We start from the raw sequence: 12904 nt of genomic DNA, 5'->3' as shown, positions 1-12904 counted from the left end.
ATCATTAACTAGTATATCATGTTAGGATAGTATTTATACTAACCTTGTCATCTTATAATCTAGTTTAACTCATTTGTAGAATCATGCATAAATATGATGCATTCATGTTAAAATCAATCAAAAGCATCCCTCGTTCTTGCATTAGTCATCCCCAAGTCACTTTGCTCAATGATCTGAGAGCAAAGGCATTGGCTTGAGGGACCTTATGAGATAGAGAACCATGGAACCTACCTTGGGAAGTTGAGTCATTCTTCATGACTCCATAACTTGCACCAAGAAGTCCTGTGGGTGTGTGGACAAGCCTCTTTGAACATAATTTTCACATTTTTAGTTTCATCGCCCTGTTTTTCCCGCATACAATTGTTAAGATTATATTAAATTTGTATTATACTACATTAATGTAAAAATGATGCCCTATTATCAACCCTCATATTAATGGTGTTATTATATTTGCAATAAATATTAATTTACATTTTATAATGTTATTATGTTAGCAGCATAAATTATATATACTATACTCTAATAATGTTGAACAATACCATTATATTAAAACGTTTGCTAAGCGTGTTGACCGATGTTTGCAAAGACCAGATAACCCTCTTTAAATGGTGGATTAATTGGAAGTAACTCCCACGTGGGTCCCTCTAGGGAAAAAGGTGACAACCCTTCATAAGGAATCGCTACCAATAGTAGCCAAGGTGTCCCTTCTCCACGTTGGTGGATAGGTTAAAAAAACACGAAAGGAATTTATGCAGACTGCCAGCAAGAAACGAAGAGTAAGGATCGAATCAGGCCAGCAAGACGAAAGAATTTCCTAGCCTGCCAGCGAGGATAAGAAGAAGCAGTTCAAACAGTGACAGGTACATATATACACAGTTTCCTGGGCCAAACATTAAAATATATCACGCAGCACATTATATATGTTTAAGTCCAAATGTATGCATCGATAGATAAAGAATTAAAAGGGATGTTCTTAAAAGATTAATGACAATTAATATGATGTAAATTGAAAGGACTAATTATGTATATATATATCTTTCAAACAGCATTAAAAGTACAGTACTGGTAAACATAACATATAAGTTCTTGCACAATTCAAGGATATATAAAACAATCAAATTCAGGTTGCATAGATTACTGTAATACTGTTAATTCATATAATAATATGGGGAATGATAAATTAACTAATGGAACACAGACAATGAACAATACTGATACAGAGTAATATTCAGATAATATTAGTAGTAATACAAGACACTAAAGTCATAAATTGTAATATGATAATTATGTCAAATGTAATTGTTTAGCATAATAAGATAAATTGAAAGAATATAACTTCACTGGAATATCACAAATGATTCATTGGAAAGGAGGGACTCTCTCTTAAGTACGCCACTCCATAGTGGATGCCTAACACTTGCCACATGGAGCCAAGGGGGGTGAAGCATCTGCTCTTGGGCTTATGAGAGAGGGTGGTTGTGATGAGGGGGAACGGCAATAGAACACCTTGCTAGGTATGCCACTCCATGATGGATGCCTAACACCTACCATATGGAGCCAAGGGGGATATGGTATTCTGCCCTTCGGCCTAAGAGGGATGGTTTCTTGGACACCCTATCCAACTAGCCTACCCTAGTGTAATAAGGAATTGGATAATTAAGGAAAGCAACTAACCTATAAACTGATTTTATCTAACAAATCTGACTGTATCTAACAAATATAACAATCTGAATTTATCGATTACGTCAAATATAACAATTATGAGCCGGAGACGGAGGACAAAGAGCAGAGCAAGGATTCAGATGCGGACCAAAACGTTGAGGAGGAGAAGACTGGGGATGGTTTCAACCAGAGTGTTGGTGGTGATGCAGAATAGAATACCGATGGTGAAGACCCCAAAACTGATCAGGCCAAGGTTGGTGGAAAAAGCCCCCCTTCTAACCCTTTTGTTGAGGGTTTGAAGGGGTTTGTGGACACCCTCGACTGGCTCATAAACAGTCACAAGAAAGCTATGGAGGAAAACAAAAACCTGAGTCATAGGATTCAAATTCTGGAGACTATTAGCATCGGTGAAGGTAAATCCATGGCTGAGCATGTTGATGATCTGGGAGACTATTGTCAGAGCTGAAGAGATTAGGGACGCCTTCAATCCAAGGTTTGAGCAAGTGGAGAAGGCCCTGGAGGAAATAAAAAACAATGACACTGTTAGGGACCAGAGAATGGTGGATGCTGAAAATAGACTCAACAAAATCGATACCTGTCTCAGAAGCATTGCTGAACACAGTTATAACATTCTAAAGGACTCGGCTGACAACATCAAAATCCTGATCAGTAAGCTGGAGAATGAGAAGGGATCCCTGGAGCAGGAACCTGACATGGAGGGCGTGGAAGGTGTGCAAGGACCACGCACGAGGACCAGAGGCAAGAAGAGGGAGAAAAAGCCAAACAAGGAAATCGAAGAGCTGAAAGTGGCTTCGTCGAATTATGACCTGTTGGTCATCAAGGCTGTTGAACTTCTTAAGTCTTCGTAGGTGTTGCTAGCTGACTAGGTCTTTCTTTCCGGTTTTCTCTGCTTTGTTGTTCCTAGTTTTTTGCTGTCCGTTCGAGTTGATGGCTTTCTTGCCAGTCTTTTGTTTGTTGTCTTTATGCTGGTCTAGTTGATCTTTGATGATCTTTCTTTAGATCTTTTTGTAAAAGGTTTCGGGTCCTTAAAACCTGTTTTTTTAATTAATCAGAACAATCTGAATTTATCTAATAGATCTCATACTAATGGTAATTAATGCATTAAGATATACATCACTCAATATACTTCTTTAGTATGTGTTTCAGTTTATTAAGTATCATTTCATATATATATTCTCTGGTTTTTATATGCAAGGAAACAGTAAACAGAGGTATTCCCATAAACTTAATTTACTTATTTTAAATTTGGGTAAATTTGGGTTAAATTTAAAGACATAACTAACTAGGCGACACTACATTGCTCCCTCTTCCAACTCAATCACATGCTCAATGCCTCTATCAAGAGGCCTTCTTGGTGGAATGCTACTAAAAACCTCGTTGCGTTTTGTGATCAAAGCCTGTATATCTGGATGATAGGACCTCTCATCCTCCTCTAAAACTGAGGAATTAATCACACACTCTGCTGCCCACTCTACTTGATCATGACTAAATAGTCTCTCCATCCTCTCAAGTGACACCACTCTAGGCCCACCATCTGATAGACCCTGAGTACTACCTTCTTCCCCTGGTGCTCAAACTTCATTTCTAATCTCTCTATGTTGAAGGAGAACTCCACAAGTGACGTCATCACTTCCCACTCTTCCTTGACTTTGGATTCATTGCTTGTTGGCAATGCTTTAGAGGACTCTCTGTTGATAAATTATCACTGATGTCAAATATGGGAAAAGCATAATCCATATATCTAGGTTGGTCAATCCCCATGCTTAAAACTATAACAATGATCATACATGGGCAGCAATCTAAAGTCAACATAAACATGAACGGAGTTCATACATGGACAGTGATCTAAAGTCAGCATAAACATGAACGGCAATCATGCATTGGCAGTAATGCATAAAGGTTGTGATATATAGCCATCTATGGTAAGCGATTTAAATTAATAGACCAAAACCAATTTAATGAACAATCAGGTTAATTAAATTGACTTATGGTAAGCTATTTACATTAAAGGATTAACGTATAGAGCAGCGGTTTGTATGATTAATATAAACAAACATTAATACCAATTGCCCAAGTAAAAGCAGCAACTATGAAAGGGCAATGATTCAAAAGGTTTGTCTTTTGTGAAACAATTTGTCTATTAAAAGGGTTTGTCTATTGAGAAAACGAATCTCTCTTAAGAGAAGTCACACCCTTTCAATAGAGATATGTACATATAAAATGATCATTGTCTGAGAGTCAGAGAAGTGTGTGCAAGATAAATAATTATATCACAAATACACCAGCAGATGTAGAGCAGATCATGAGGAGTTAATTTGCAGATTTTATAGCACATTTGTGAGTAATGTTGTAGCAGATTTGTGAACAGAATTATAGCAGAATTTTGAGGCGAAGTTTCTATTGCAGTTGGTGCATCATATTGAAAGACATTTTATTGAGTTGGTACTCAAGTATTGGAGATTGGTATCTCCTGTAGGTTGGTGCCTACAAAGTTTGTAGAGACAAGTTTATATAAAGCAATATTTTTGCCATGGTTTTCTCCTACAAGGATTCCATGTAAATTGGGTTCTCATTGTGTCTCTTATTATTAGATCTTACATATGTGCTAATATTGATTAATTTTTGAAGTGATTAAATAAGTTTTAAAAAGTAAAAGATTATTGTTATAGTGATCCACCCCCCCTCTCAGTATAACTGTGTGCTCATCACTCTCCTCTTCATCTACTTTGCAAGTCTAAGATAAAGGATTATCTTCCTCCTCCAATCAATACCTCTAAGAAAGAGGACACTTTGTCTTCACCATCTCCAACTCATTAGCCTACTTTTGTTTAGCTTTGGGATTACAATCTAGGATGTAGATTCATTAGTTGGGGATAATTTTAACACTTAAAGGAAATGATCAAAGTATTAATATATTTCACACATATATTGCCCCCACTTCAAATCATCAATCTTTTCGAAAAGCCTTCATTATTGTTGAATGGAATTAAACAATGGGGGAAGAATACAATTTCTTGCAATAACACTTAGGATTTATTCCCACTTCCCAAGGGAGGAAAACCAACTCCATGCAAGTGGATCTATAAGACTAAGTATGTTGCAGATGGCAGCATTGATGAATTCAAAGCACAACTTCTAGCATAAGGTGAAAAAACTCAGAAAATACTGAGAGGGGGAGGGGGTGAATCAGTATCCTCTCAGTATTTTAGAATAAAATAAAACTATTGAATACTTAAAACTGAAGACACAAAAAGAGAGAGACAAATTTTGTCACGTGGAAAACCCTTTCGGGTAAAAAAACCACGGTCCACTCATATGCAAACGAGTGGGATCCAACCCAGATACATCAAAGAGCATCAACTACTGTCTTCAGAACTTCTATTACACATAGTAAGGCTTCAACCTTCACAAAAGATTATCAGATTTGAGAAACAATACAGCTCTTGATAGCTGCTAATTTTCTCCATTTCATACCTGCATACATTCTTTTACAAAAACTCTGTCCTTTCATCAGAAGACTCTTTTACAACTGTCCATAAATTAAATTCCTCATTGTTCAGAAAAGAACAAGTCATCTCAGTAACATTGACTTCTCTGATCACAATCAGCATAACAAACTTGCAGTTCGATGTTAAGAGAACACCAAATAAACTTTCAGCAGCAGAATAGAAAGTATACACCACTTTTCATACCAGTCAAACACTAAATGCCAAACATCTGATTCAGCTATGTTCGAACAAGAAAACTTTCTTGACTTATTGAACCTTCCAGTCGCATCTCCCCTTTTACAAACCACTCCAAAACACCAGACTTAAACACCCCAGGTTTAAGACCGAAAATAGTAGCTCCGCCTCATCAAATCCATAGTCACAGAAGTACATTCAAAGATACTTCATTAAAAATGTTCGCCTTCGTAAAAAGCAAATTCGCGAACACACAAAATGATATCCATAACTGCATATCACCAGTCAGATTTTTTTTTGCTTTTGAGAATATCTGCCAAAAAACAATCTCTGAAGCACTCTGTCATCTGCCCAAAAAAGAACATTTCAAAAACAAATGCATATCTAATTCGAAACGTCTAAGTGTTTAGCGCCAAAGATGTAATCGACAAAAAGAAAGCTTCACACAGCTGGAGCCCAAAACAACCTCAATCATCCATGCACCACATAAAGAAAAATGCCCAGAAAGAATCATTCAGCCCTTATGCAAAAAAGATATTATTTGATCAACTGAAAATCACAAAAAACGTCACAAAGCTGATCACCAACGCCATCTACAGAACACAGAAGAAAACGGCTCATAAAGAAAAATTCTCTTCAGAGCAGACGTAGAAGAATATAACCTGACATCCCAGGAAAACAACTTTCAAACTGCACAGAGGCGTTACAAACTGAAGATGCTTGCTGAAAATACTTCGGATCAGAGAATATTCAAGTGGCAATAACTATCCATCTGTCAAGTCACCAAGTTTATAGCATGAAGACACTAGACAGACATCCGACAAAAGAGACAACAGAGACTTGTCTTGCACAAATAAGATCACATACTAACATCAATGACAAAAACAAATACAAATCTGCTACATGAGGTTCCTCTCAAATTTCAAATATTGGTTACACTAGAATTTTGCCACTATTGCCAAAATAGACTCCATTTGTATGACTCTAAAATTCTAAATACATTAGATGCACATGAAGAGTGCCTTTCTACATTGGGATCCTCGAGAGGAGATATGCATGGAGCAACCATGAGGATTTAATAAAAATTCTTCTTTGGTATCCAAACTAGGAAAAACTCCATAGCATCGAACAAGCCCCTTAGACTTGGTATAGAAAGGTAAATTCCTTCCTGATTTCTACAAGATTCTATTATTGTCACTTAGATTTGAACATCTACAACTTATGATAGGATGGTGCACTTGTAATCTTAGTTCGCTATGTTAATCATCCCATCATTTGTCATATCCCCTTCCCAGACATATGCTAACAAAAGACCGTTAGCCTATCTTTAATATTTTTGTAGGCTACTGGGATGTTGAAAGGGAAAATTTATTTAATAGTTTAATTAAAATCATCAAAAAGGTAACTTTATGTTCAATTAAAAATGAAACAAATTAATTGAAATTAGTAATACATAAAGTGTCTAAAATATATTTAGAAGGCACTTTAATTATTTTAGTAGGAAAATCGTTGAAGAGGGAAAATAATATTGATATCCTCAAAAAGGCATTAATTTTGAAAACATTTTTTTTCTTCTCAAATGAACAATGTTCACTACTTCTAAGGAGGGGAGGCTCCTTATCTCGACCCAAAAATGATTTTATGTAAACTACTTTGTTTACCTTCACCCATGCATGTGAATAAGTGTTGGTTTTATTTTTTCCTGTCTTGTGTCAACAATGAGTAATATATTCCCCATTCTATAACATATTGTGTTTTACTTAGCAATACTTTTATTAAGATTAACCTTTGTTTAGATGGCCTAGGAATAGCCTAACTACAGGCCCAAAGAAGCCAATAATTCTACCATGAGCATTTTTTCATATAGTATCAATTTTCAAGTCAAATGAAAGTCATTCCTCACCTAGTGAGTCATTGTTGGATGCTTGTTTATCATAGTCATTATTGTTGTAATTTCAAGCTCTAATTAGTGTCTTTGCATAGGCAACCAAAGGATCTCTCTTATGCATCAAATGAAATGAAGAAATTTCAGACATAAAATGAGGTATGCAATTGGTTTTGAGTATGAAAATGGGCATTCCAATGTATTGGAGCACCACAATACAGTGTCTCAAACCAAGTGTTTGAGCTAATAATATAAAGAGCATACCAAATCAGTTTTTACATTAAAATGGGGACATCTAGACCCATGGAGCAAACCAATACAAATAGTGTCCTAAACATTGAAAAAAAAAAATAGGCACCCCATGCGTTTGACTCAAAGAAACGGGACATGGACTCGGCTTGGACTCAGCAAGGCCAACTCGGACTCAGACTCGGGACTCGGCTTCAAACTCGGCTGGACTCGAGAAAGTGAAAAACTCAACAAATTTAGAGATTTTTAAAGATTTAAAACTTGTTTCATGCACCCTTTATTGAATACACCTTAAAGACACAATAACATCATCAAACTCGGCTCATTTGATTGCATACACAAGTATACATCAATCACATAAGCATAAATGCAAATTGTAGCTAAAGGAAATAACAAACATAGATATATAAATATTGTCAATGTATACAATATTACAAAACTCATCGAATAAAAAATCCATGTCATCATATGATCATCATCAAATGTTCCATACAATACCAAAGGTAAATACAACTATAAGCCTATGGCTCAAAGGAGCGTGCACCCTCTGGCCCCGGCCCCTTGCGAAGGTGTCTAAGGTAGGTCCTAGATGATTCAGCAGCCATAGTTGCTCCCCGTGACACCATGCCATGCTCACCAACATCAGGAACATTTGTGTCACTATCTGCCTCTGAATCTCCTGTCTCTGCTCGTGCTCTCCGCTCCTCCTCTACCATGGCTACAGCCTCAGCCTCTATATCTACCTAGTCAATCCAATCAATGTTATCATCACTAAAGACAGCCACAGGATCTGTCTCAGTGGCCCACTCTACATTAGGATCAACCTCATCTAGAATGATAGGAGAGATGTCAGCTAATGCATTCTTTCTCATTCTTAGGCAGAGGTTGTAGTGAACAAAGATGATATCATTCATCTTCTCCACGGATAATCTATTGCGCCTCTTGGAGTGTATGTGCTCAAACATACTCCAATTGCGCTCACCATAGATGAAAAACTCGGATTTTGCAATAACTCGCCAAGGCCAAAAAAAATTTAAAACTCGGGACTCGCCAAAACTCGGCAAAAAACTCGGCAAAACTTGGCAACTTTATCGAACATTTGAAAATACATTTTTTTTTTATATATAATTCAAAAACACACATTTACACCAAATTTGTATAACATATATGATTTCCATGATATATAAATCAAATTTTTTTGGTAATACATAGCAACAAATGCAAGTATCATAGCATAAACCAAAAACCAAGTGCAACATATGTATAAGAGTTCAATACATATCAACATATCATAGTGACAGTCTCATAGAGTTATAGAGTCATAGACCACAAAACAAGAACCTCTGAAATTCTGATTACATATCAAGTTCAAAGTTTGGTATCAATGAAAATAAGAAATCATAAATTGCATCTACGACTAAAGCTCAAAACAGATTGTGGCCGCTGGGTGGGTGGTGCTGAAGTAGTGGCAACATCCTCAACACTAACAGGTGCCTCTGCTGCATGATCAACCTCCTGCTCCTCCTCACGTGCTGCCACTTCCGCATCCCATTCCTCTCCTACCCTCTCCAACTCACTCAGCTGCTCATTAGTAAGGAATGGATCCAAATCATTATCAACATCATCAGGAGAAGCAACCCATTCTGCTGCATATGGATCAATGTCATCCAAGTCAAGTGCTTCATGTGAATCTTGCCCTAGCACCTTCTTCTCATGTAATCGAATGTTGTACCGCACATAGACAAGATCATTCAAGCGTTGTTGAGTCAACCTATTGCACTTTTTTGTGTGGATGTTCTCAAAAACACTCCAGTTGCGCTCACAACCAGAAGCACTACAAGGCTGTGATAATATGCGGATGGCAAGCTTTTGAAGATTAGGCGTTGTGGCACCATAATCTTCCCACCACAAATCTGCAAGGATACAAAATGTGATTTATAACTTGTAAAGATTTCAATAATCTTAAAGAGAGAAATAAATGGTAAAAATTAAACATATGTTTTTTTTTACCTGGTCGTAAGGTGGCTCTCCTACGTTTGCAATTAGGTGAAGAAAACAATTCCCCTAAGGCCTTCTTATAACTCTACAACTCATCAAGTATCAGGTCTCGAAGGATCTCATCATCAACTAATCTCCGAATGCATGTGTCAAGGCCAATTCTAACCTCTGCATCTGCTTTGAAACTCAGAGAGTAAAAAAACTTGGGATTCAAGAAGTAGGCAGCAGCATGAATATGTTGGTGGAGTTGATGGTTCCACCTCCGATCAATTATGCGCCATATGGGTTCATACTTGGTCTTGTTTGACCCATACAAGTGTTGAATCGCCTCTTTGGCCTTATCCATGGCCTCATATAGATACCCCATGGAGTTATGATCCCCATCCACCATTCGTAGCACCCTCACCAACGGTTCCGACACCTAGATATAAAAAATCTAACAAAATCAGCAGATTGAAATATTAGAAAATTAAATAATAAATCATCAATTAAAGTTTCAAAACTTACATTGATGATCTCCTCCACTATCTTGGCAAAATTACTATCAAAAATGGCAATCACAACCTTCTTTGCTTCAGGCTTTGTAGCATAAGGACTCCCCAACCATCTTTCACTCACGAACATCCGCTTCAGGTTGGGCAATGTAGCAAGTATGCTCTGCAAGGTGAGGAAATTGGTAGCAAAGCGTGTGACCCCCGACCGCACAAGATCCTTACCTTCAGTGTGCTCTCTCATAAGATTCAGGACCCATGTGTGATTGTAGATGTATTTGGTGATATTCCTTCCATCTTCAACCACTTTCTTTACCCAACTTAGTTTCCCTATGTCCTCAAGGAGCAAGTCAAGACAATGGGCAGCACAAGGGCTCCAAAATAATGTCGGATGTCTAGCCATTAGAAGTTTGCCGGCTGCCACATATGCAGCTGCATTATCAGTCACAACTTGGATGACATTCTGCACTCCCACATCCATCACCACTTCATCCAACATGTTGCACAAGGTCTCCGCATTCTTCACTTCATTGGAGGCATCAATTGATTTTAAAAATACTAACTGTCCTCCTGAAGCAACTAGAAAGTTGATGAGTGTCCTGTTCCTACCATCTGTCCTTTGCTCTTCCACTAATGCATGAGTGTTTTGGACCTCATCCTGCAATAACGGTCCACTTACCTCGTAACGGCTTGAGGATTTGAACCCCTTACCTGCCACAGTCAACGCGGTGACCAATTGGTCCCAAGATGGACTAGAAATAGCATTGAACAGAACATCGTTGTAGATAAAAAATCTAGCACACGCCACCTTGGCTTGTTGGTGAGCCTCTTTATTCCATGCAGTGCCAAGCAATCCAGGTTGTGCACCAGGGGTGTTACGTGGAATAAAGAAGTTTTCCATGTTGCTGTCCAAAGTTCCCTTTGCTCGTATCCGCGGCCCAAGGGAAGAACCAGATGTCCCCACATCTGTATGTGACCCCATGGAACTCAAATCTGCCCTTGGGGCTGCCATTGCCTCTGCTGTTCTCTTTTTTGTTGCCTTCCTTTGATCATATGCTTCAAGCGTTGCTATTGCATCTCTCGTAGCCTCTTCAGTACATTCCGTACAGCTTGTGGTATCTCGGCATTGAATTTTTGCAAGGTGATATTTGAACCTATTAATGCCACCTTTTACAATTTTTTTGCAATGGTTGCAAAAAACATCTCCTCGTTTTGGACCTGGTCTCCCATGTTTCCAACAAGGGTCTCTCTTTTTGCCACCAACTTTAACTGTAGAAGCTGAATCCATTTTCTTTCAAAAAGATGTGGAAAAGAACCTAGCAAAAGAGAGGCAACATTTAGAGATAAATAACATTGTTACCAAAAAAAATCACAAACATCCAAAAATTACAATGACTGTATAACTGTATTTTATTTACAGTCATCTATTAATAGATGACTCTCTAAAATTAAAATTTTTAATTGGTTGTGTATTTTTTTAAGTTTTTAACTTCAAATTTAAATTTAAATGAAATACTTTAATACACATTGACATTGCACAATTGACAGTCATTTCAAATGACTATGAGTATTTCACAATTGACTGTGTAATACACAGTCATTAATTACAATGTACATTAATGATTAATGTATTACACAGTCATCAGTCATTTGAAAATGACTATGTATTACACAGTCATTTCAAATTTTCAAATGACCGTGTATTACACAGTCATCAGTCATTTGAAAATGACTGTGTATTACACAGTCATCAGTCATTGAAATTTTGAAATGACTGTAATGACTGTGTATTACACAGTCATTTGAAAATGACTGTGTAATACACAGTCATTTCTCATTTGAAATGACTGTAATGACTGTGTATTACACAGTCATTTCAAATGACTGATGACTGTGTAATACACAGTCATTTGAAAATGAATGTGTATTACACAGTCATTTGAAATGACTGTGACTGTGTAATGATGACTGTGTAATACACAATCATTTGAGAATTTGAAATGACTGTGTATTACACAGTCATTTGAAAATTGAAATGACTGTGACTGTGTAATACACAGTCATTTGAAATGACTGTGACTGTGTAATGATGACTGTGTAATACACAGTCATTTGAAAATTTGAAATGACTGTGTATTACACAGTCATTTGAAAATTGAAATGACTGTGATTGTGTAATGATGACTGTGTAATACACAGTCATTTGAAATGACTGTGACTGTGTAATACACAGTCATTTTGAAATGACTGTGTATTACACAGCCATTTGAAATGACTGTGACTGTGTAATACAAAGTCATTTTCAAATGACTGTGTATTACACAGTCATTTCAAATGACTGATGACTGTGTAATACACAGTCATTTGAAATGACTGTAATTACTAATGATTGTGTATTACACAGTCATTTGAAATGACTGTGACTGTGTAATACACAGTCATTTGAAATGACTAAGACTGTGTAATACACAGTCATTTTCAAATGACTGTGTATTACACAGTCTTAGTCATTCGAAATAAAACAATACAAAAAGATACCTGGTCGTGCGTGCAAATGCAAACAATACACAGTCATTTTGACTGTGTCATACACAATCATTTCAAATGACTGTGTATTACACAGTCAAAATGACTGTGTATTCGAAATAAAACAATACAAAAAGATCACGAATAAACAAGTAAAAACCTGGTCGCGCGTGCAAATGCAAACCCTACTGCAAATCGCGTGGCATTTTTTGCCTTCCGGAGTCGCGCGAGCCGCGAAATGGAATAAAGACTTCGGTTTTTTTTTGCCTGCGACTTAAGTCGCGTTTTTACTCGCATTTTGTGCCGCGCTTCAGGCGGGTTTTGGCCATTAACGGCGAGTATTTGCCAAAAAAATCGCGGCGAGTATATAAAAAAATCGCCCCGAGTAT

General features: G+C 37.2%; 1 protein-coding gene across 4 annotated transcripts in view; it reads right to left on the bottom strand.

Annotated features, from left to right (window-relative positions):
- The window catches only part of LOC131079979 (general transcription and DNA repair factor IIH helicase subunit XPD), a 163106-nt gene that overhangs the window by 83715 nt on the left and 66487 nt on the right, over nucleotides 1-12904 (bottom strand). The window lies entirely within an intron of this gene.

The sequence above is a fragment of the Cryptomeria japonica genome, chromosome 10 (assembly GCF_030272615.1).
Source record: "Cryptomeria japonica chromosome 10, Sugi_1.0, whole genome shotgun sequence".
Taxonomy (NCBI): Eukaryota; Viridiplantae; Streptophyta; class Pinopsida; order Cupressales; family Cupressaceae; genus Cryptomeria; species Cryptomeria japonica.
Note: the sequence above shows the minus strand (reverse complement) of the source record. Positions and strands in the feature narration are given on the sequence as shown.